At 59.6% G+C, this 25,374-nt stretch overlaps 1 long non-coding RNA gene across 2 annotated transcripts; it reads left to right on the top strand.

Annotated features, from left to right (window-relative positions):
• The first annotated feature begins 3,354 nt into the window (after positions 1-3,354).
• On the top strand, positions 3,355-9,389 carry LOC104652438 (uncharacterized). 2 transcript variants are annotated; one of them, XR_745747.3, is made up of 3 exons: positions 3,355-3,479; positions 3,685-3,798; positions 4,488-9,389. It is a non-coding gene; the product is annotated as an uncharacterized LOC104652438 (long non-coding RNA). The 2 variants fall into 2 exon arrangements; XR_005579125.2 differs by lacking the exon at positions 3,355-3,479 and adding an exon at positions 3,532-3,597.
• The last annotated feature ends 15,985 nt before the right edge of the window (positions 9,390-25,374 follow it).

The following is a 25,374-nucleotide window of genomic DNA, read 5'->3' as shown; positions in this document are numbered from 1 at the left end:
CAGAGAGAGAAGCGGGCAAAACAAGCTGTACGTGATGTGACAGAGAATAAGGTCATTGCTTTGTTGAAACGTTCAGGGCAAGAATTAGTAAGGGGAACGCAGAGAACTGAGTGAGCAGATGTGCTGGGGCAAAATTCCAGGAGACTTACGGAAAGTAGCACGTGGGGTGGGGACTGCAGCTGGCCATGGAGAGGAGAAAGATATGACCGAGACGCAGCGATGGTTTCACTAACAAATTGCTTAGTTGCTTGTTAAACCAGATTTAAAAGACTTAATACATTGATGTATTAATATTTGGGCAATGATTAGAGGGCAAGTGTGTGTTTTCTCGATGGGGAGGTGGGGAGGAAGCGGAAACGAGACGGTGAGAGAAGTCAGTGCGCATCTACCATCGTCGGAAGTCAAGAGGCAGTATCGAAAATCTGAAAATCAACAGCGGAATAAACATGCCACCTGGAAATATGGAGAAAAATACCAAACCAGTGGAAACAAACGAAAACAGATGAAAAGTTGAAAGTAGTCGCTCCTGGGGAGTGGGCTCATGGGGAGAGGGGAGGGGGAGAGACTGATCGTTTCCAGATAAAGCGGGGGGGGGAATGAGTTGGCTTTTTAAATTATGTACTTAACATAATGTTTCCGTGAAATAAAAAACTATAAGCAAGAACCTGCGATTTAGATATTAGTCATGTGGCCTCTGTCTGGAGCAAGCAACACGCTTAAGGGCGGGCCCTGCCCCGCGCCCCCACCACCCTGCACTCAGGTCCCAGCCCCCCGCTGGAGGTCGATGCTGGGATTGGTGCGGGACGAGACCTGCCCAGTGAGAAGAGAGGAGGAGGTCATCAGAGCCCTGCCTGGTCCAAGACTGCTGGAGAAAGGCCCGGGCAGTCTAGCCAGATGGGGCAGAGCCAGGGCCTGGGGGCAGGAGGGGCCCGGGCAGTGCTGGTGGGACATCTGAGGCTGGAAGCCCAGAAGGACAGGGTCCGGGACGGCGGCTGGTTTGTTGGATGGACTCTGTCTGGTGTGAGATGCCGCAGGACCGTCTCCCACTCCTGTGAATCCTCCTGGAGTGGGGGTTGGAAAGAAATGGCATGAATTCCTTTTTAAAATGGGATTTTCCAAAAACGCCTTATGGCCCCTGTCCCTGTGGAGAAAGAAACACTGACTCAGGGGCCCTCTGTCCTCTGGTGAGAGGGCAGAGGCCACTTCTTACTTGGGATGCTGAAAGCAGAAGCAGGCACTTCCCCAAACCCCTCAGCCAGCATCTGCTCGGCAAGGCCTGCTGCCCGCCTGGGGCTCACCTGCTGTCCGAGCCCCTGCCAAGGCCCAGGCCCAGTGGGCGTGGCACACAGCACCTCGTTCCATACCCCAGGCCGCACAGAGGAGCACCGCTGTTAACCAATACCCAGAGCGCTTGGAGGCCTGGCTGCCAGAAACCCTTCCGCAGCACAGAGCTACCCCTGGGGGCAGGGACCTGGCAGTCCTGGTGTCCATCTGCCTCCCAGGGGCCCCAGCATCCCCCTGCCTAGCTCCACAAGTCACCATGGAGCATCCTGAGAATGTCCAGCCCTACCCCCCTACCCTGCCCATTCTACGGATGGAAGCCCACAGTCCTGAGAGACAGGGGGCACACTGGGTCTCCCCAGGCTGTGGCCCGCACCTGGACCCTCTCTCCACCCTGCTGGCTGCATGCCCATGTCTTAGGAGGTGTCCTCTGGAGAAGGTGGAACTGTTACCGAGGCTGGGGAGGTGACCCCTGGGGGCGGCCTGGTGGGTCCCCAGCCGGAGTCTGAGAAGGTTTTGGGGTGGCTGGGCAGTGCCCCTGGTGTGTAGGGTGGGTATTGCAGAAACCCGCCTGCACCGGGGTCTGTAGCTCCTGGGACATTTGCCCTGAACAGCCAGAGCTGGGCCCCGAGCTCCCGTCCCCAGGAGCCACTGAAGACAGGGATTCCGAGACGCCACCGTCCTTATCCCACGCCTCGCCGGAGACGGGGAAGAGCCCCCGCCCTCAGCACACAGCCCTACCCAGATGTGCGATGAGCAGCCCTGGCCAGGCGGCGGCTGTGTGGTGAACACAGCTGGCTCCCTGTGGGCTCAGACGGCACCCACCCCCATCACGAAGGAACATCTGAGGGCCACCTGGCAGGGTCAGAGTTCCAGGTTCGGGGGTGGGGTGGCCGCCTGCGACATCTGGGGTTATTGGCGCTAGCTTTGGTGAGAGCCTGCAGGGCATACCTGCTAAAATGCAGACTCCCAGGCCCCTGCTCCAGCAGTGCTGATCCAGGGGGCCTCGAGTGGGCCCAGGGCTCTGTGTGTTTAATATGATTATGGCCATTATTAGTCAGGGTTCTTCTGAGAAGCAGAACCGAAGCGAGATATCTAGCCAAGAAGAGAGAGGGAGAGAGATCGTAAGGGATTGGTCCGTGGGATGACGGGTCAGAGAAGTCCCACGCTCTGCCGTCTGCAAACTGGAGGCCCGAGCCCTGGTGGTCACATCCCTGTTGGAAGGCAGGAGACCGATGTCCCCGCTGAGAGCCAGGCAGAGACAGCAGACTGCTCGCCCCTCCAGCTTTTGTCCAGTGGGCTGGACGCGCTTTACTCAGCCCACCAGTTCCAACACTGATCTCACCCAGAACACCCCCCACAGACACTCCCAGAAACAAGGGTTCACCAAGTGTCGGGGCACCCAGTGACCCCGTCAAGTTGACCATCACGATGACGCAGGAGGTGGGGTCCCGGGAGGGTAGTAAATCCTCTACGGCACTGTCCATGCTGATCCTTCCCCCGTGACAGTCTTCCTCCTCCTGCATCCAGAAACTTTCCACTTCCACTTCAAACCGAGTTCCAGCATCACCCTCTGGCTGGACCTGGTGCCCCTCCCTGTGACCGGCCTGGGACACCCCACATCCACAGAGGTGGCCTTATGCCGTCTCCACTGCTGCCGCTGCTGTCCCCAGGACACAGGAGGCTCTTGACAAGTCACTGCAGAGCAAGCCTTGCTTCTGGCTCACACGCCCTCCCCAGCGGAATCGGCAGTGCGGCTTGAAACAGCAACAATTCCCTCCCGCTCGGCTCTGGGGCCACAAGTTCGGAATCGGGTGCCCCGGGGAAGCTCTTTCTGCCTCTTCCTGGGTCCCCGGCCGCAATGCTCATCTCTGCCTCTGCGGTCCCGGGGCCTCCCGGTCTAGGTCGGTGCCGCCTCCTCTTGTAAGGACACCTGTCATTGGGATAACTCAGGTGTGGGAGGTCAACCATGGCTGCACCTGCTGGGCCTCCTTCCCAGGTATTCCAAGGTGCGGCCCATTAAAGGCATCTGAAAAGGCGGTCCTACCAGAACACCCAGCACCTACCCCTGAGGGCACAGCTCCTGAACCATGCCCGCCGCGTGGGGTTGAATTAACATGCTTCCCTCTGCGGGGCCCACAGGCAGCCTATTGCTGGCACCTCCCTCTGCCTGTGACCGAGGCCGCCTCGGGCCGTTGGTATGTCCCCAAACCAACATTTGTTGCGCAAATCAAGTAACTGAGAGAGGATGGGGGCAGGACAGGCTTTGTGGGGACTGGGATGGAAGGAAACTGTCCTCTTTTCAGGGAGATGACAGTGAGTGTGGGGGTGCGGGCTGCCTTACAGCTGGGCACGGGAAAAAAGCATTGTCTTCCGAGTGTCCTCATTCATCGCATTTTCCAGAAACGGAAGCTGAGGAGAAGTGACTTCTTCATGGTCACCGCCCAGAAGGAAAGCAGCCAGCCTGGGCTGCGGGGTCCTGCAGAGCTGCTCGGGAGGCCGTCTCCACCATGGTGGGTGAGTGCCCATGTCACAGATGTGAGCGTGTGCACTGTGTGTCCAAGTGTGTGAACTGTGTGAGTGCATTGTGTGTGGAACTGTGTGCATTGCATGTGCAAGTGTGTGTGTGCACTGTGTATGCATGTGTCCACTGCGTGTGTGGACATTGTGGGCAAGTGTGTGCATCGCATGTGCAAGCGTGTGTGTACACTGTGTGTGTGCACTGCATGTGTGTGCACTGTGTGCAAGTGTGTGCATTGCATGGGCGAGTGCGTGCACTGCATGTGCGAGTGTGTGCACTATGTGTGCATTGTATGCGTGACTGTGTGCACTGCATGCTTGTGCATTGTGTGTGCGAGTGTGTGTATTGCATGTGCAAGCGTGTGTGTGCACTGTGTATGCGTGTGCAGGTAGGACTCTGTCCGGGGGGACTCTGTCGGGGGGAGACGCCCTCATGGAACACGGGGACAGGCCCAGGCAAGGGATCTGCCATCCCAGCCAAATCCTGGCTTTGCCATTTCCCAGCTCACCGTGACAGGCTCCCCAGTCCCCTGAGCTCCAACCTCCTGTGTACAGGAGGGGCAGTGACGTGGTGGCACTGCTATGCGGGCCTGCTGGGCTGCCCGAGGGGGTGCTGTCAGCAGCGTGGCTCGTGGGGAGGCCTGGCTCCTGGACACCTGACTGGGTGTACCCCCGTCTGTCCCCAGACCCAGGAACTACAGCACAGAGATGCCGCCCACTGACCCCAGGAAGGGCAGCCTCCTAGGCGAGAAGGCCCGGCTCACCGGCCTTTCCCGAGACCTCCTCCAGCTTCTATTCTAAAGCCCTCGTGTGACTCGAGAGCCTCGCGCAGCCTCCGTTTCTGATTTGCACTGGCCCAGGCTGCCAGGAGCCCTTCCTCATTCTTTCCAGTTGTTTGTTGGCTTGCTTTTGATCAAAGTCAGGAAACTACTTTAAAAAAAAGAAAAAACAAGGCCAGTGGACTGGAAAACGTGGAGTTCAAGTTTGGGTCAAAATGACCAACTCTGAATTCAACGTAAGCTTATGGCTCCAAGTGAGTCGTTCCAACCTGATCACAGCTGTGTGCGTTCACACTCTGACACACAGAGACACACACACATCCATGCATCACATGTGCACACACTCACATACACACACCCTCCACAGACACAACACACACTCATATGCACACACACAGACACACACATGCACACACAGAGACACACACCCACACATCCACACATCACACACATGCGCACACACACCCTCACAGACATGACACAAACACACATGCACACACACGTGCAGAAATACACACAGAAACACACCCACATGCACACAGATACCCTCCACAGACATGACACTCACAAACATACATGCATACACACAGAGACACATGCAGAGACACACACACATCCACACCTCATAGGTGCACACATACATCCTCTACAGACATGAAATACACTCATAATATACACATGCCCACACACACAGACACACACATTCACACATCACACACATGCACACACGCACACCATCCACAGACATGACACACACTCACAAACACACTTGCATAGAGACACAGGCAGCAATACAGACACAGACATCCATGCATCACACACATGCACACACACATCCTCCACAGACATAACACACACTCACAAACACATGCACACACACATCCATGCATCACACACATGGACACACACACCCTCCACAAGACATGACACACACAAATGCACATGCACACACACATGCAGACACACACATACACCCACAGAGACAGACAGCTGGACAGGCCCAGGCCACGCAGAACAAGAGAGCCCAGGGGAGCACTGTGGCTGTCCAAGCCAGGTCCATGCCCGTGGTTTGCTGTGACCCCGGCCTCGACTCTCACGGCTGGGGCATTCTTCCTGCTGTTCGCTGAGCCCGGGGATGCTGGGGCCTGTGCTGGAGTCACACTGTGCACCCTTTGCTGTGCAGCCAGGGAAACTGAGGCAACACTTCAGAGTGAGGCCCACGGCAGCTGCGGCAGCTTTCAATTTGGGTTTGTGAGTGATGTGGCTAATTTTACGTGTCAACTTGATTGGACCACGATGTGCCCAGATATTTGGTCCAGCATGACTCTGGCTGCATCTGAGAGGTGCCCCTGGCTGGAATTCACATTCGAATGGGTAAACTGAGTCAAGCATGGGCCAGCAGACTGGCCTTGTCCCATTAGCTGAAGGCCGAGTGAGGGGAGTTCCTGCTGCCTGACTGCTGAGCTGGTTTCTCGCTGGCCTTCCAGCCTGTCCTGGACCATGAGCCTACTGTCAGCTCTCCCAGGGCTCCGGCTTGCCAGCGGCAGACCTCAGGGCTGGTCCACTCTGGGATCCGGCGAGCCCACTCCTGACAGTCAGTCTCCCGCAGTCTCCCGCTATGCATCCGTCCCATCAGTTCCATTTCCAGGGAGCCCTGAATACAGAGAGGGGGCGTGCGGGCTTTGAAGCTGGCTCAGTGGGGCTTGGCACGGTGACCATCGCAGCCCTGATATTCCTGGGACACACAGACACACACACCACACACCACACACCACACCACACCACACACCACACACCACACACAGCTCCGGGCACTTGGCTTGCAGCCCCGAGACACTCATCTGTAGTTTCCAGGGACACGCCCAGGAGTGGAGCCGCTGGAAGTCACGCAGACGGCAAGTGACCGAGCCAGGGTTTGAAGCTGGGCGGGGGCCAGCTCCCGGACCTGCACTCCCAACCCCTGTCCCAAGTCCTGTGACCCCCGAGATCGGGCTCCTCCGGCCCTCTGGGCCTGCCCTGCTCTCCCTGCCTCAGTGGCTGTGCTGCTGGGAGGCGGGCAGTGAGGCAGGGACGGTCCTTGGAGCTCTGCTGAGGGCAGGGACTGGGCGGGGGAGACGGGGAAGAGCCGGAGATTGCACAGGATGATGGGATCAAGGTGCAGGTCACGGAGGCCACAGCTGTGAGAGGTCCCGGCTGACGCGCAGTCAGCATTCTCCGCTGAGAAACAGCCAAGAGGACAGGGGTCCATGTTCAGACCCTTCTTTCAGGGCATCGGCTCAGGCGGTTGTGGGGCTGGCCGGCCCTCTGCACTCAGGCTGCCGGCTCAGGCAGGGCTGCAAACCGCGGTCTGCAGGCGGAATTCCTGCTGCCTCCGCGAGGTCTCGGTGTTGAACCCGACAAGGCTGTCCCACACTACGCCGGGCCGTCTCCTTTCCTCAAAGTCAGCTGCCTGCCGATGCGTGCCACGTCGCAAAACACCGGCACGGAAGCCTCTAGACGCGCAATGGGATCACGGGGACCACGGCCCGGCCAGGCTGGCACCTACCACCAACAGCATGGCTGGGAAAGGACCACAGCAAGCCTGGAATTAGGGGCCCCAGATTCCAGCACCAGCTGCCAGGGTTTATGCGACTTGGAGACTGTTGCTCTAGGTGTGGCCTCAGTTTCCTCATCAGTAAAAGGGGGATTCTGTCCCTGGATAAATCACATCCTCCCCTTGCTAGAGAGAGCAGGAGGGAGAAGACCTAGTCCCTACCCTGAATGGAGGGGCGCCTGCCGGGTTTTGATGTTCATATAAGAGTTTGCTACGCACCCCAGGGAACGGATGTGCACCAGATGGCCGGGTCACGGGAGAAGCAGGGGTGCTAGGGGGGTGAGGTCAGGGTGGGCTGGCTCTGTCCTTTTCCCTGCCACGGGCTCTGGTTTGGGGTGAGGAGGAAAAAGCTTGTCCTCCACAAATATGACCCGGTCATTTCCTGGCTCAGCACTGCCCACAGATGGCTTCTGGGCTGTGCTGGTGACGGCACTGGCCTGAGGCCAGCTGGGAGGAGGACCCACAGGGTGAGGACAGGGGGAGACGGGCCCAGCCCTGGTGGCCCCAGGATGACCACAGTGGGGTGCTCGAGTTCTGGGGTGTCCCCAAAAGCAGCAGCCTTGGCGCTGCCAACATAGCCCAAAGCAGGTTTGTAGCAACCTTGTGACATGTCTTACGTCCCCCTCATTTCCCTGCTGAGGACGCCGAAGGCCAATTAATGACGCCCCCTCCAACGGCTTTGAGAGGGAGTGGGCTGGGCACAGCCACACCAGGGACTGCACAAAGTGTCATGCATTCATTCACGGCTGCTCCATTCCTTGAACAAATAGGTCAGAACTCCTGCGGTGGGCCGGGCCCTGTGGCTCTGGGGAAACCCGAACAGCCAGTCCCACAGATCCCTGCCCGCCTGGAGCAGAGCTTGGGCGGGGGAGCAGCCACCTCTGAAAACGCAACGCACGGCTGAGCTGGGGACCGGGGGTCTGTGGGGGTCTCCTTCACAGAGGAGAGAGCCTGGGGGCTCTGTTCCACCCCCTTTCTCACCCAGCAAAGCATGCCCAGACCCAGATGGGCTCAAGGTCAGGAGCATCTCCATGAGGGCCGGCCCTCTCTGCAGGCAGCACAGGCCTACGGGTGGGAGACGGACCCTCGGCTCCACCGCCAAGTGTGTCTATGATGCTCATTTTCTCAGGATTTTTTTTTTTTCCCAAAATGTCAAATTGCTCTGCTGCAGGCCCCTGTTAGATAGAGGTGTGGCGGCTGCGGGAGAAGCTGGGGGTGCTGAGAAGCCAGGGAGCTCACTGAAGACCCCACGGGACCCCTGGGGGATGCAGATCTGGAAGCTTCCAGCTGAGGAGCTGGCACGGGGGTTGGGGAGGCGGCAAGTGTCACAGAGCAGGAGCAGGAACAGGCCAGGGCAGCCTCGTGTAACCCTGGACACATCCCCCCTCCAAGTCAGGCCCCACTCCTGCAAAATCAGGTGGGCGGCCACCAGCAACACGGCCAACCCTCAGCAGGACACCCTCACTCCGGGGTTCCCACTGCCGCTCTGTGTCTGAAGGCCCCGCGCAAAGGTGTTGGAACCTTCTGTGTGCCTCCCCCGACACGCTGAGTTAGAATTCCGGCGGAACGCATTCAGACGTGACCTCCCTCCACGCCTGCTGACAGGAGACCCGGCCTCCTCCCACTGCCCCACCGCGTGTGCTGGACTCGAGGATTCCAGGGCGGAGAGGCTGCGGCCATGGAAACCTGGCAGAGCTCAGATTCCCCGGCACAGGGCAGGGGCAGAGCCGGGAAGGGCCGGCAAGCCCACTGGGCAGGCAGAGACGGTTGTCAGCAGATGCTTCCACTGAGGCAGAAGCTCCCGGTCAGACGCGTCCGGAGTTCAGACCAGCCGCCTTCCTGCCTGTGCTTCCCAGCTCTCTGCCCCCGGGGCAAGCTCTAGGCGGGGCTCCTAGAAGCAGGATGGGTCTGGTCTGCTCCCGGTGGGTGTCCCACGTGCCAGAGGTATGGTTACAGGGCAGCAACGTGAGGCCGCTCAGACCTCCCTCCAGAGACAGCGCGGGCAGAGCCCCCAGCCCCCACGCCCAGCAACTATGCCTACGGGATTTGCTTCGGGCTCTGAGCCGAGGCCACACACCTCCCTGGCAGCTGTGGGCAGTGTCGGAGCAGGCAGGCGAAACAGGGCTCATCCTGTCCAACCCACGCTGGACTCACCTACGGCAGCCTTTACCCTGAAGCAATCCCGGCTGGCTGAGACTTCCCCAGAGCTTTCCCGTCCCCCCGTCCCCCCGTCCCCCCGTCCCCCCATCCCCCATCCTCCTCATCCTCCCCGTGCCCCCAAGTCCCCTGTCCCCCCATCCTCCTCGTCCTCCTTGTCCCCCCAACCTGCCTGTCCTCCCCTCTCCCTTCCCAGGTGCCAGGCCCACCTTACCATCTGGAAGCGCATGCCCCCTGCCCACCTCACCTGCCCCTTTCACACCAGAGGAGGTGCACCCAGCCCCACAGGTGTGATAACTCCATTGTTTCTCTGGGTAGAAGACCAGGGCTGAGACCTGCGTCCACCAGGACTGAGGTGTGGACCAGCAGGGATGCCAGCAGAGGAAACCGGGCACAGGCTGGGGCTCAGATTCCCCGGGACAGGGCAGGACGGAGGTGTGGACCAGCAGGGATGGCGGCAGAGGAAACCGGGCACAGGCTGGGGCTTTGGGCTCGGTCCATCCCCAGGATCCCAAGGGAGTGTGTGTCACCCGGAGTAGCGGCCGTGGATGTGTGGCCCTGCCATCCTCAGATGGCGGCTCTGCCACGTGGCCTGGATGCTGTGGCTGGTGACCGTCTTCACGGCAGCGTCACCCGTCATCTCTGCTGGTGTCTGCTCCCCGCACATGAAGGGCAGGTGCTTAATAGGGCCGGGCAAAAGAGAGCTGGGTCCCGGTGGAGACCTCCTTCTGGCTCGTGTACCTGGACACATGCACAAGAGAGACACTGACTGCAGCTCGGGAAGGGCAGCTCCAACCTGCTGGACCGGCGGAATCTTCCGGTCTCATGACGCCCTCCGTGACCAGGGCCTGGCCCTCCAAGCTGCAGGTTCCTCATCTGCAAGATGGGGCTCATCTTGGTCCCGCTGGGTGTGGCTCTTCCCAGGACCAGGTGAGCTGACGGAAACAAAGGTTTCTGGCGCGGCATCCCGCACTCAGTGGGCCCGTGGGAGAGCCGGCCACTGTTACCCTGAAGACTCTGGGATCCCTCCCCGTGGCCTGCGGGAGCATGGCGTGCGTGGCTTCTGGAGGGCCCAGAGCAGCGAGCCCATCCAAGGAGGGGCAGCCTGTCCTGGGCAGGCCTGGGACCTCTGAGGAGACCCTTGGGCTCCAGCAGACACAGGGGAGGGGCCAGGAGGGAGCTGGGGCAGACGGGGCCAGCGGGCTGAGGGCAGCCCCTACAGTCCAGCTGGAGGAGCGGGCGGGGGGCAGGCTCTGATGAGCCACCCAGCACCGAGGCCCGCATGGACGCGAAGCCAGGCCCACCCCCACCCACGCCAGCCCCGCTCCTCATCCGACACCTCATTCATCTGTGTCCTGGGGCCGCTGCCACACGGGGCTTCCCGGGCGCCGAGGCTTGCTCTGTAAAGAGGAAGGTAAATCATGGAGCTGCCGTCTGAGTCACTCAGTGAAGCCGGGGGTGGGGGGGGGCGGGCGGCTCACTCCCGGGCCTATTCCTCTTCCCTGAGTTTTCAGAGCTCGGCGCTGGGATTATCCTAATTGTGTAAGCCAAGACTTAAGGCTTCAGACCGAAAGCGAGGAGTCCAAGCCTGTTCCAATCTGCCAGCATTCTGGGTGAGCTGGACCTGCACACCCCCATCTGGGGGAGGGGGAAAGGGAAGAGAGGGAGGGAGGGGACCCCTCTTCCCAGGCTGGGCTGGCCGTGAACACAGGTTTCCTGGTACCTGCACGCACCCTGTGCAGGGGGTGCTATTATTGTCCCATTTTTCAGCTGAGGAAAGGAGGCTCGGAGAGGCGAAGCCATGCCCCAAGGTCACACAGCTCGGACCCAGCAGAGCAGAGATAGAAGTCCTGGTCCTTCTGACGTCCAAGCTGCAGACAGCCCTGGGCCCCAGCAATGAGCAAACTTCTGCAGCGGGTTGAAAAGTCATCACCATGCAAACCCTGGAGGGGAACTCGGTTGAATAAAATTCAGGTCAGGAGAGCTGAAGGCCCCTGAGACTCCTCCCCTGGGTGAGCACACTAACTCCCCGGGCGAGGCTGGCAGTCTGCAAGTCTTCCAAAGAAGATTCTGGCTGCTTCTGGGTGTCTGGGGTGTGAAGTCCTGACCATGACCTGCAGAAAGCTGGTCCCCCGACCAGGGGCCTCCCTCAGCCGTGGCCCAGGTCCTACGTGGGTTTGCACAGTACCTGCCACTCCCCTCACCTACTCCACAACGGCCAGAACAACCCCAAACAGAGACCGGCCATTAACTTGAGCCCTTCTCACCTCCTGTTCCCCGAAAATGCATCCAGACCTGGGGAGGTGGTGGGAAGGAGCCTCCTTTTCACAGTTCTCCGGGTGCCTCTCAGCACAAAACAGCATTGCTGGGTGCAGCCTTGCTCCTGGACCGTGGCGTGGACAGTCTGCCAAGAGGGCAGCACCCCTCCCTGAACAAGCCCCAGACGGAGGCCATCCCAACCACATTTATCCTGCTGAATCTTCACCCCCAGCCCAGGGCCAGACACTGAGGGCCTCAGCACTTCCTCACTGAATAAATTTCACGGAAGGAAGCCCTAAGATGTGAGCGGCAACAGCTTTTTTGTGTCAGAACAGGCGTCTCTAGGCTCCCTCCATTTCTGTTTTAGAATTCAATGGCTACCGTCACCCCCCATCCCCAATAGCTGATTCTAGCAGTGAAACTCTTGGAATCCACGTCCCCAATGGGATTCCCATGCCACACATTCACAGAGGGCTCCCACGGCCAAAGCCTGGATATTAATTAGGATCCAGCCACGTGACGTGATGAGCAGTTCGGAGGCCTGGATCTTTGCTTTCACCTTTTAGCACGTGAATCATGTAAGTCTGGGCAGCCTGGAGCCATCCCAGTGTGCCTGGGACCTGAGGCACTGATAAATTCTGATTGATCCTGCACGCCTGAATGTGTGAGGGGCTGGGTGAGGGGATGTACACGTGGGTGGGTGGGTGTGTAGCCTGGAGAATAGTTGCGCAAGGCTGGGAGAGTGGATTGTGGTTGAACAATTGGATAGATAGGTGGATGATGGATGGATGGATGGATGGTAGGTGGGTGCATGGATAGATAGATGGGTGGGTAGATGGTTGAACAGATGGGTGGATGGAAAGGTGGGTGGGTGGGTGGGTGCATGGGTAAGGGGATGGCTGGATGAGTGGATGGGTGGGTGAATGGATAGATAGATGAATGGGTGGATGGGCAGGTAGATGGGTGAATGGATGGAAGGATGGATAGATAGATGGGTGGATGGGTGGATAGATGGGTGGATGGAAAGGTTTGTGGGTGGGCGGATGGATGGGTGGATGGGTAAATGGGTGGATAGATGAATGGGTGGATGGGTGGATGGGTAGGTAGGTGAATGAATGGATGGATAGATGTGTGGATGGGTGCATAGATGGTGGATGGAAAGGTGGGTAGTTGGGCGGATGAATGGGTGGATGGATGGATGAGTGCATGAAAGGATTAATAAGTGGACGGGTGGATGGATGGGCGGATGAATAGATGGATGGATGGGTGGATAGCTGAATGATGATAGATGGATGATGGATGGATGAATGGATGGATAGGTGTTTGGGAGGGTAGGTGGGTAGATGGAGGGATGAATGGATGCATGGAAAAATTGATGGATAGATAGATGGGTGAACAGATGAGTGGATGAAAAGGCGGGTCAATGAGTGGATGGATAGATGGATGCATGGAAGAATGGATGGATGGATGGATGGATGGATGGATGGATGGATGGATGGATGGATGGAAAAATGGATGGATAGGTAAATGGGTGGATAGATGAGTGGATGGAAAGGTGGGTCAGTGGATGGAAAGAGGGGTCAATGGATGGATGGATGAATGCATGGAAGGTGGATGGTGGGGGAATGGATGGATGGAGGATGGTGGATGGGTGGCTGATTGGATGGGTGAAGGGATGGATGAACAGTGAATAGGTGGATGATTGGATGGGTGGGTGGCTGAGTGGGTAAGTAGATACAATGGTATATGGGTTGTGGATGGTGGGTAGAGGGGGAGTGTCAATAACTTACTTAAGCTTTTCTCTTTTTTTAGAGAGATGGCATCTTGCTGTGTTGCCCAGGCTGGAGTTGCTCAATCATAGCTCAGCTCAGCCTCAAACTCCTGGGCTCAAGCAATCCTCCTGCCTCAGCTTTCCAAGTAGCTAGGACCACTACATGCCACCATATCTATTATTGTTTTAGAGGTGGGGATCTTGCCGTGTTGCCCAGGCTGGTCTTGAACCCCAGGCCTATACTAAGTCTCTTGTCTCAGCCTCCCAAAGTGCTGGCGTTACAGGCATGAGGCACTACATGCAGCCTTCATTGGATTTTCATATTCTTAAAACAACAACACAATCTAGGTAGCAACATGAGAGAAGAGGCTGTAGCATCACAATGGTGGAGGTGGAGGCTTGAACAGTCTGGGCCCCATGGGTAATGGAGAGTGAAGTGGCAGGTGCAGGGACCCCAGCAGCCGCTGGGACATGGGCCCAAGAAGGTGCTGAGAGGCCTGCAGCCCAGCCACCGGCCACCAACCCCGGTGGGGTCCTTGGAGGGCACAGTCCTGCCACGAGGGCTGAACATGGCTCCCCTGCCTGTTAGCTGTCCTGCTGGACCGCACAGGGATGCTAGAGGCTCCATCCTGGGTGTGAGGCCCCGGGGTCCAGGCTCCAGGCAGCACCTGTGATATCCTGCACTGAGTCTTGCAGAATAGGCTGGGATGTGGGTGGGGGGAGGAAACTCTGGTGGGCCGGAGGCTCGAGTGCAACAGTGGGCAAAGGTGGGCTGGGGCATCTGCCAGGGCCGGCCTGGGAGCCCCTTCCTGATGCGGAGCCCATGGACCCCAATGCCTTCGGTGTCGGTGGGTTCCTTTGCCCCCCTCTGCCGTAAAGCCACCATGGACAGGGGGATGTCATCATCCCCTTTAAAGGAGAGAAACCAGGTCCCAGGAGTGCGGAACAGCTTCTGGGGGCCTCCCTACTGCAGAGGCAGAGCCAGCCCCGGCCCCCTGACCACCTCCCTACTTCTGTCTCCACGATGGTTTCAGGAGGAAGTGGGCGTCCGCGGAGGCAGCCAGATGGCCCTTGGCTTGGCTGTCCCCATCACCAGCCCCCAGTCCCCTGGGGCCAGGCTCTATTTCGGGAGTGAGGATGGAGAGAGGCGGGGGAACCACAGCTCCCCAAGGGCGTGCTGCCTCACAGGAGTCATCCGAAAAATTCCTGCCATGCAGCTCAGCGCAGATGGAGCGAGTGTGCAGTCAGCAGAGCCCCCAGCGCCGTGGACGGAGGAGGGAGGGTGTGTGGGGGGTCTTGGGAGGAGAGCCTGGACTGGGAGCCAGAGGCCTGGGCACCAGCCCCCAGCGTCACTGCTCTCAGAGTGGGCAGAGGTGCCTCCTGTAGGCCTTGCTCTTGCTCCTAAATTGGCTCTGGCTGGCATTGGCCACAGTGTGGGGCCTCACACCTGGCACTCGACTGCAGGCTGCCCCTGCCTGCAGGAGCTACTGTCAGCCAGGTCCCAGGTTGGATGGATCTGACCACCCCATCTCCGGACGCGCGGTACTTGCAGCCTCGGCTTTCTGCCTTCTGCCATTCTGCCCTGGACGCACCCCTCCTCCACTGACACTTTCTGCTCCCAGACCCTCTAGCCTCTTCCAGAACCACCCCCTCCCCCGCCCAGGGAAACTCCAGGTGTAGCAGTCCTGGACCCTGGGACACCCTCCGCCCCACACACTGATGGCTGAGGAGGAGGGTGGGGCAGGCGTGACTTGGCCTCCAGGTCCTGCAGCCTCCAGGGAATTTCCAGGGTGTGGATGGATGCTGGGCCCAAAGCTCCAGGCTGTGGTCAGTGCTAGGTCGGTGGGGGCAGCATCCAGGGAGCAGAGGCTTCAAGCTGGGGACACAGCTGACCGCCTCTCTAAGCACGGACAGAGGAGGGAGTGCTGGAAAACAGACGGAGAAGGAAGGGAGGGGATGGCCAAAACGGGGCTCCACAGGGTGACTGAGGGTCCTGCACCTTCATGGCAGCAGAGGCCCCCACACCCAGAGGAGTAGCGGCAGAGGAAGCTGGGTCCGACTTGCGGGGTGCAGTTCCCTCATCACTGTCTGGGGCCATTTGTGCAGAGACCAATGCACTGCCACAGCCCCTGAGCCCAGCCCATCCTTGCACCCTGTGTCCCTGGAGCTCGGTCCACCCCAGCCAGCAGCACCCAGGGCCCTCTGAAGCCAGCAGGAGCTCCATGTGCCAGATGAGGAAACAGGCCAGGGCAGGCAGTGCCGACCTCACTCCAGAGGAGGCACGGACAGTGGGACCCGGAGTGCCTGTGGGTGCCGTGTTGGGTGCTGCATGGGCACTGAGGGTGAGGCGGGCCCCTTTCTGAAGGAGGGACATGGTGTCTGCTCCTGTGCCCCAGGGCAGGTGCCTATCATCCCCCCAGGCCATACTTTCCTTGGACATCTCCACAGTGACCCACTTTCTCCCCAAAACCGGCTGGATCTGCCTTTAGGTGTTTTCTGTCTCGGACCCAGGTGTTCCTGACACTGGCTAGTACCATCCAAGCCTCCTGCAGGGTCAGCAGATTTGCAAACCACAGGTCTCTCCAATTTCTTTGGAGAAAAGAAAGGAAAAAAGAAGAGAAAGCAAATCATTTTCCAAAGTATTATGTTTCTTCCCAATCGATCAAGGTGCCAGGCCCGGCCATGGCCCAACCCTGTCGGGCAGCAGCACGTGGTGACACCCTGGGATAGGCCAGGAGGTTTGGGGGTCCAGCAGGGGTAGTGGTTCATACCCAGGGCCACAGCCAGGATGGGGGCATCTCTAGAAGCTGCTAGGAGGGCTGTGGCCCAGTGGGGTGGGCGGGGAAGGTCACGTCTACTCCCGCGCAGATGGTGGGCGCACGTGCTCGCGGGCAGGGAGGGATCACTGCATCCGAGGTGTGAGTTCAGGGTCTAAACAAGCTTGGTGGCCACTGTCAAAATTCCTTCCCTTTGACCAAAGTTTCCAGAGCCTGTTAGGGGACCAGCCCCTGCAGCCCTGACCCCCAAATGGTCCGGGTCCTCCACCATCAGTGCCAGGGATGGGCAGTCAGGGCTCACGGATTTTGGGGAAGGGAAAGATGTGTGAGAAACACTGTGTCCATGAGGACCCTGGGTTTGGGGCAGGGCCGTGAGGCTCCCAGCCCAGCACGGGGCCCACCTGTGCTGAGGACCTGCCAGAAGCTTGCTGGCCATCCTTCAGGGACACGGTGGAGGGCACGGTCGTGACCGGCATGGCAGGAGTCAAACCCCATCTGCCTGCCTCACCACGGGCTGCTTGGCCTGAATCCCCAGCGGGCAGGGCTGCACCCTCCCTCGGCGGGTCTCTGAGCACATCCACCTGCCCCTTGGTGCACCAAGCTCTGGCTTTCTTCGGTCCTGTTCTGGGTCAGCCAGGAGCAACCTCTGCCCCATGAGTCATCCCCAGTGTGGAAGCCTCGCCACCCCTCCATGTCCCGCTCCTTCCTCTGGGCACTCCTCGGTGTCCACCCTGTCCCCCAGTGTGGGGAGAGGCATCTCTCCGCATGGCCCTGGGAGGCTAGTGGTGCCAGGAGCTGGTGAGGTCACGTCTCCGTGGCCTGTGATTGCTGCCTTCACTGACCCGGCATCAGCCACTGCCAGCTGCCTCTCTTGGGATCTACCCAGGGCCCCTCTGATGTTGGGGACTGCGTGGCAGGGGACCTGGGCCTGCTCCCCCTCAGCAGGTGGGCTCTACACCTCCGAATCACTGGACAGACTCTGAGGGGGCCTGCAGGTCCCTGTGGGCACCTCCCTCTGCATTGTGGTCCAGGAGTCTCTCCTTGCCTGCTGAAGCCCACAGGCCATGGGGAGACATGGGGCAGTAGGGAGCCCACCACTGCCCCCCACACTCCCCAGGCCATGAACCATCACCTGGCGCTTCCCTAGGGTCTGACAGGTAGAGACGGCCCATTCCTTCTTCAGAAGCATCCCAAAGTGGGAAGTCCCATCTGGTGGCCTTTCCGTAGAAGAAGCAGGGAGGGAGGCTGGGCCCTCTACTGCCTCAGGATCCTCCCAGGGCGTTTAGGCTCCTCCAGAGACAGACAGACTAGAATCGGGCTCCCTGGGATTTAGCCTTGCAGAATCCAATCCCTGTGAGTGATGGGAGTCACTTCGAGCTCTCATCTCCGGGATCGCTGCTGCCCCCACCCACCAATGGACAGGTAGCTGCAGAGAGGCAGTCCCTGGTCACAGCTTAAAACTCTGTGTCCTGTGGGGCTGGTTTTGGCTGTCAGCATCTTCATTGTTATACCTATTATCCCACAGACACAGATTCCTAGTAAGTGCATGACTACCTGCAACATTCAGCCTGTGCCTGCCTGTGGAAAGACGGCCTAAGCTCACTGCGGTTCACAAGCTCTGGATACATCACAGAATTAAGGAAGGAAGCACAGCCCTGCCAGTGCTTATGATCAGGCCCCAACCTGGCAACTGATGTTTGGACCTGAGGGCAGATGAGAGTGGGGTGGTCAAAGCCTGTGATCCTTGGAGATGCCCCAGCTAGGGCTGAAATAGACACTTCACAGCCACCTGGCTCCTTGAACCCCAAGGACTCTTCTCTCTCAGCTCCTGGCGCTGACCAGCAATGATTCAGCTGGGCCACCGGGCCGGGGCGTATGCGCGTGTACACAAAGGGGTATGCAATGTACATGCACCCAACACCCCAACAGGCTCCTAAAGAGGCGGAAGAATGACTATGAGCAAGAAAGGAGAAAAGGAAGGAAGGGAGGGAGGGAGAAAAGACAGAAGGGAAGGAGGGAAGGGGGAGGGAGGGAGGGAGGGAGGGAGGGAGGGAAAGGGAAAGAAAGGAAGAAAGAAAGAAGAAAGAGAGAAAATAAGAAAGAGAGGAAGAACAAAAGAGAGAGAAGGAAAAGAAAGGAAGTAGAGATCTGTATATGTTTTTATATCTATGTACACACACTGAGAAAGAGCCAGAGATTTCTATATATTTATTTCTACTGTCTCTATCTATATCTTTTTTACATGTACTTATGTCTTTAGATAGGTGATTGGTAGATAGATGATAGATAGGTGGTAGATAATAAATGACAGCTAGATGATAGGTAATAGATAGATGATAGATAAATGATAGATGATAAATAAATGTAGATAGATGATAAATAATAGATAGATAGTAGACAGATGACAGATAGATGTGAAATAGGTCTGCATGGTGGCTTTAACAAGGTCTGCCCACATCCTGATCGCTGAGCTGGTGAATGTGGCCTCACATGACGGAGGCTGTGAGGAGACTCAGATCTCATGCTGGACGCTTGGGACCGCTTACTGCCCTAGGGTCTGCTCTAGTTCACTGCAGCCCACCAGACAGAGGGAAGCTGCCACGTCTGGGCTTCTGTCCTCGTGGGGAGGGAAGGTGGAGACCAGAGGGCCAAGCGGAGAAAGAGGGCCATTGTGTAAACGCTACTCTGTGCTAAGGAGAAAAATCAGTCAGGAAGGGGTTGAGAGCTCTGGGGTGGGGGCTGTCACTTACAAAAGGTGCTCAAAAGAGGTGACATTAGAGGTGGGTGCAGGAAATGGGGTTGGCTGCCCGTTTCTGGGGCCACTTTCCCAGCAGGAGGGGCAGCAAGAGCGAGCATGTGGTCAGTCAGGTGGGAGTTGCTTCCAGGCCCCGCCTCCATTCTAGGCCCCGCCTCCAGTCCAGCGCCCCCACTCCAGGCCACGCCTCCAGTCCAGCCCCACCTCCAGTCCAGGCCCCACCTCCAGTCCAGCGCCCACACTCCAGGCCCCGCCTCCAGTCCAGCCCCCCATCCAGTCCAGGCCCCACCTCCAGTCCAGCCCCACCTCCAGTCCAGCCCTCCTCGAGTCCAGCCCCCCCAGTCCAGCCCCCACTCCAGTCCAGCCCCACCTCTAGTCCAGCCCCGCTCCAGTCCAGCCCCACCTCCAGGCCAGCCCCACCTCCAGTCCAGCCCCACCTCCAGTCCAGCCCCACCTCCAGTTCAGCCCCACCTCTAGTCCAGCCCCCCTCCAGTCCAGGCCCCGCCTCCAGTCCAGCCCCACCTCCAGTCCAGCCCCGCCTCCAGTCCAGCCCCACCTCCAGTCCAGCCCCACCTCTAGTCCAGCCCCCCTCCAGTCCAGCCCTGCCTCCAATCCAGCCCCGCCTCCAGTCCAGCCCCCTCTCCAGTCCAGCCCCGCCTCCAGTCCAGCCCCGCCTCCAGTCCAGCCCCGCCTCCAGTCCAGCCCCACCTCCAGTCCAGCCCCACCTCTAGTCCAGCCCCCCTCCAGTCCAGCCCCGCCTCCAATCCAGCCCCGCCTCCAGTCCAGCCCCCTCTCCAGTCCAGCCCCGCCTCCAGTTCAGCCCCCTTCCAGTCCAGGCCCCGCCTCCAGTCCAGCTTCTCCTTCAGCTCAGCCCCACCTCCAGTCCAGGCCCCACCTCCAGTCCAGCCCCACCTCCAGTCCAACCCCACCTCCAGTCCAGCCCCACCTCCAGTCCAGGCCCCGCCTCCAGTCCAGCCCCCTCTCCAGTCCAGCCCCGCCTCCAGTCCAGCCCCGCCTCCAGTCCAGCCCCCTCTCCAGTCCAGCCCCGCCTCCAGTCCAGCCCCGCCTCCAGTCCAGGCCCCGCCTCCAGTCCAGCCCTCCCTCCAGTCCAGACCCCGCCTCCAGTCCAGCCCTCCCCCCAGTCCAGGCCCCGCCTCCAGTCCAGCCCTCCCCCCAGTCCAGCCCCACCTCCAGTCCAGCCCCACCTCTAGTCCAGCCCCACTCCAGTCCAGCCCCGCCTCCAGTCCAGCCCCGCCTCCAGTCCAGCCCCGCCTCCAGTTCAGCCCCCTTCCAGTCCAGGCCCAGCCTCCAGTCCAGCTTCTCCTTCAGCTCAGCCCCACCTCCAGTCAAGGCCCCACCTCCAGTCCAACCCCACCTCCAGTCCAGCCCCACCTCCGGTCCAGGCCCCGCCTCCAGTCCAGCCCCCTCTCCAGTCCAGCCCCGCCTCCAGTCCAGCCCTCCCTCCAGTCCAGGCCCCGCCTCCAGTCCAGCCCTCCCTCCAGTCCAGGCCCCGCCTCCAGTCCAGCCCTCCCCCCAGTCCAGGCCCCGCCTCCAGTCCAGCCCCACCTCCAGTCCAGGCCCCGCCTCCAGTAGAGCCCCGCCTCCAGTCCAGCCCCGCCTCCAGTACAGCCCCCTCTCCAGTCCAGCCCCGCCTCCAGTCCAGCCCCGCCTCCAGTCCAGGCCCCGCCTCCAGCCCAGCCAGTGGTGGCAAGCCTGGAAGGTCCCAAGTGCAGTCGCAGGCATCATTGTCAGCCACGCGGCCTGAGGCTCCATGTGGAACCCCGTGACCCCAGCAGGAGGGGCTCCCTCCCCGACCAGTGGCCATTCCAATAACCCAGTGGAAAGGCAGCAGGCTGGGACCGTGAGAAGCTGTGGGGAGCAGGGGTGGTTGGTAGCTCGGGGGTGGGTGTCAGGAGTCCGGGCTTATCCCACACGCCTTAAAGCTGCCAGGCAGGCAGACAGGATTCCAGGGTTCAGGGGAAGCTCCAGGTGGAAACTATAAACTGGAACTTACAGAAACGAACTCTTACTTTCAGCCATTAGACTTGGCAGAGCCAAGGGAAGGATGGGTGGAGAAGAAGAGGTGAGGCTGGCCTCCCGGGTCCCTCCAATGTCAGGTGTCCCAGAAGTGAGCCCGCGAGGGTGACCCCAAGGAGCAGCTGGAAGAAGGAGAACTCAGAGTGAAGTCCGGCACGCAGGAGCTGGGGACGGAGAACTCGGGGTGAAGTCGGGTACACAGGAGCCGGGGACGGAGAACTCGGGGTGAAGTCGGACACACAGGAGCAGGGTTCGGACACGCTAAGGCTCAGCCCATCGGGGACCGGGCTTAGCTGGGGGTGAAGGGGAGGTCCTTGGGTCAGTATCGGGGTGGTCAGCTGCGATGGAGTGAGGAGGGCCAGAGGAACAGAGTCCCGGAAAACAGGCACCTCGGAGGAGCTGTGCGCAAGAGCCATGGAAGGGAGGGGTGAGAACGAAAGGCACCCAGGTGAGGACAGTGGCTCCTATTTGGTTTTGTCTTTGGACTGAGGGAAAATTCTCCTGTGATATTAACCATTTTAAAGTGTACAAGTCAGTGGCATTTAGTGCATTAGAATGGTGGGCAGCCCCCACCTCTACTCTGTTCCGAAGCATTTTCTTCTCCCCAAAAGGAGACCCCATCTCCATCAAGCAGTCACGCCCCATCCCCACAGCCCCTGGCCACCATCAATCTGCTTTCTGTCTGTGGATTCCCATTTTGGATGTTTCGTGGAGGTGGAATCTGTGCTGTGCGGGCTTTCGTGACAGCTCCTCTGACTGAATGCAGGTCCTCAGAATCTCTCCTTGCTCTGGCGGTGGTGGGGGGCGTCCTTCCTGGTGATGGCGGCCATCCTGCCGCATGGACAGGCAACGTTTCTCAGTCTGCTCACCCGCAGATGGCCGTGAGTTACTTCCACCCTGTGGTTACTGTGAAAGGTGCTTCTGTGAATTGTGTGGATAAACACCTGCTCAGGTCCCTGCCTCTCATTCCCTGGGGTGCCCCCGAGCAGTGGGCAGGCAGGCGGGACAGGGTTTCAGAGATGAAAGCACAGACAGCTTGTCTAGGGAGGAGAAAGGGCTGGGAGAGAGAAATCCAGGGGTGCAGTAGAGAGGGGCACTCCCTGGGGGCAAGCCCACAGGGAGGGTGTGGGGCCAGGGTGGGGACGCGGCGCAGTGGGGTCCCGCAGAGGCAGAGGTGCGGTGGCTGCGGGGAGGGCTGAATGCCTTTCCCTTCCCACTCTGACCCAGCCACTGCCTTGCCCACACCTGTGGCTGGATCTGGAGAAGGGAGACCCCAGCAAGCGGGGCAGGCCAGGGTCCTTCCAGTGCCCTCCCAGCGCCCACCCCGCCATGGCTGTTCCATAGCAGTGCTACCTCCAGGACTCACCTCCCTGCCCCTCCCCTTCTCCTCCCACCTGACTGCTCCCTTTCTGCCAGCAGCCCCAGGGCCGCTGGGCCCCTGGCCTTCATCCCTGGGGCCCTCTGCTCTGCCCACAGCTTTGTGGATATCCTGTTGAATGGTCTCACAGGCAAGTCACCCACTCTGAGCATGCCCTCCTGCCAGGTCCAGCGGAGGTGGTGAGGTTGGGAGAGAGAGGGAAAGGCCTGGGCGTTTTCTTGCGGCCTGCAGAGTAAGGGGACCAGTCAATGAGGTTGGCGGCCTGAGTCTGGAGGGAGCCGGGGAGAGGGTGGGCGGCTGAGCCAGGTTTGGGACTCAGCTGGTTCAGCAAAGTGAGAGCGGCCAGTGAGTGCAGGGAGAGAAGACGGGCTGGGTGTCTGAGCTGAGGAGGGGACAGGAAGAAGCCGGGGGCGGGGGGCACGGAGCTTGAGGAGGGGGACCCAGGACATGCTGTGGAGCTGGAAAGTGGGGGCTCAGCGGGGCACCCTGAAACGCAGTCTGGGGACCCCAACAGTCATGGTGGTGGCCTGGGAGGAAGTGAGCGATTGACAGGGTGGAGGACACATCTCAGGATGGGGGATGGTCCAGGAACCGGGAGGAATGTCCTGTGGCCATCAGGGTCCCCGACGCCGGGACTGAAACCTGCCTGCGGCTAAACACCAGCAGAGAGTTGGCTGGACATTCGCGGCAGAGATAGAGAACAGACATTCGCGGCAGAGATAGAGAACAGACATTCGCGGCAGAGATAGAGAACAGACATTCGCGGCAGAGATGCAGAGATGAGGAACGGACATTCGCGGCAGAAGGGGTGCCTGTTTCTCCCCTAGTCTGCGCCTCCCGACCCCGGGCTTTGGGTTGGAGAAAGGGGGCTCCCCCACCAAGCAGGCACCGTGATTGGACACCTGGCAGCCAAGGCAGACATTATAGCCCCAGGGCCGAGGTTTGACCTGTTGAGGGGAGAACGATCTCCCTCCTTCAGCCCAGGGGGCTCCCACCCCACCCACGCAGAACAGCAATTAGGAGTCCAGCCAGGAAAAAGAGAAATAATTAATACTTTCTCCTAAGTAGAGTTCCTTGTTTAAAAGCTAAATAACACAGAGAGAGCTTAACTGCTACCCAGCAAAACAAATCGTCTCCGGTTGTAACCTGCTCCTGTCTGTTTCTTTAATCAGCGCGATTAGGAGACATTTCTGAGAGCTTCGGTGTGGGGCTGTGCCGGTTTCTGATCTGGCAGAAAGGATGATCAGGATGATTACACACCCACCCGAAGTTGCCTGAGGGAGCAGCATCTCGGCTTCGCAGTCCACAGGGTGAGGCAGCGCGGCCGTGGGCACTGGTCTGGTCCTTCCAGCAAGTTCCTTCCTATCTCTGTGCCTGGCCTGTAAAATGCAGATTCCACTAAAACACCTTTCTCTCAGTGGTTATGGGAAGTAAGCGGCCTTTGATGCGCGGAGGTGATAGAAATGCGATCTTTCTGTCCGTAACAACCACAGGGTCTGAGCCCCCTACATTTACTCATTAGCCGAACCCCTGCAAAACCAGCCCTGCTAGATTTCATCAGATCGCCACGTTACAGATGGGAAAACCCAGCAGAAAGTGAGCTCACTTGCTGTCCGGCAGACCGGCTGCTGGGGACACGTGGGGCTCAGAGGGTCATTGGTTAAATGTGGGGTGCTCGGGGGAGACCCCTCGTGGACCTTGGGGCCGGGGGTCCAAGTGGACGTCCCCAGGGAGGAGGCTGAGGAGAGGCCCCGGACGTGCAGGGAAGGGAGGTGGAAAGAGTGCCAGTCACATAAGCCTGGCTTGCTGTGGTGGGGGCACCCAGAGGAGGCGGACACAGGCGTGGGGTCCCAGCCTGCTGTCCTGGGAAGCCCAGACACCCTCAGAATCCCCTGCATAGGGGGACACATCCCCCATTCGCCTGGGACTGGGGGAGTTTCCTGGGACATGGGTCTTTCTGTGCTAAAGCCAGGACAGTCCTGGGCAAGCCACGACCAGAGGTCACTCTGTGAGTTGCTCACAAACCACAGCAGGTGTGAGGAAGCCCAGGAAGGCACGAGCCTCAGCTTCCCACCTCTGGCTGCCGGGCCTTCCCCACTCCGCACCCACCTCCCGGGAGGCTGTCTCTTTGCAGGGGTGTATTTTCACCCACCGATGGGATAATTACAGGGAAGAGGGGAAAAGAATGAAGTTGACAGAGCCACAGATGAGAGAGAAACACAGCCCACTTCCTCTGAGTTCCTCCGTGCATTTAAAGAAACCCGAAATCATCAGCGCCTTTGTCCCTGCACACCGTGTGCCGGGAACGGCTCTGGCAGCAGCTCGTGTCCTCAGAGGGTCCCAAGGAGGCAGGAGAGCCCTGGGGGATTCCACAGGCCAGGGCACCAGCCGTGGCCCGTCTTCCCTTGGGGCTGGCATGGCGGCCTCCTCTCCAGGTCTCAGGTGGCAGTTTGATTCTTGGTGGCAACGTGCCTGGAGCTGAGAGAACCCAGCTGGGTGCCAACATCTTTTACAGTGACCGGGAGGTCTCCCTGAAGCCCCCACCTTGGGCCTCACACCCATTAGCTGCAGAAAGCCCCCCCCCAACTTCCCGTACCCGCCCTGTCTTCTTCCAATGGTGCCAGATGGGGCCTCTGGAGGCCTGAGGAGTCTGGAGCCCTGGCAGAATGTTCCAGAAGGTGGCTGCCCCCACCTTGCCCCCATCTCTGCTGCTACCATGCTGTCCGTGCTGCTCTCAGGGACAAGCTGCAAGTGGCCTTGGGGTGAGGACAGTTTCCAGGGTCAGCCACCCTCCTCCAGAGCCACCCCCACCCTCACTGCTGTCCTGCCCCTCCTCCCCCCCCCCTTAATTAATGGACTTCTGAGTTTAGAGCAGTTTTAGGTCATAGAGCGAAACTGGGCCTGAAGCACAGCGTCAGCTCTGCACACCCCCGCCCTGCAGGCCCCGGGCGCAGCGTGCGCTGGTACGGCGGGGGCATCTGCTGCCACTGAGGGCCATATGGATGCGGCATCATTAGCTGAAGCCCACGGTTGGCACGAGGGCCCCATCTGTGTGGCACCTTCACTG

The sequence above is a fragment of the Saimiri boliviensis genome, chromosome 3, assembly GCF_048565385.1.
Source record: "Saimiri boliviensis isolate mSaiBol1 chromosome 3, mSaiBol1.pri, whole genome shotgun sequence".
In the NCBI taxonomy this organism is placed as follows: domain Eukaryota; kingdom Metazoa; phylum Chordata; class Mammalia; order Primates; family Cebidae; genus Saimiri; species Saimiri boliviensis.
The sequence above is the reverse complement of the archived record's forward strand: the minus strand, read 5'-3'. Positions and strand labels throughout refer to the sequence as shown.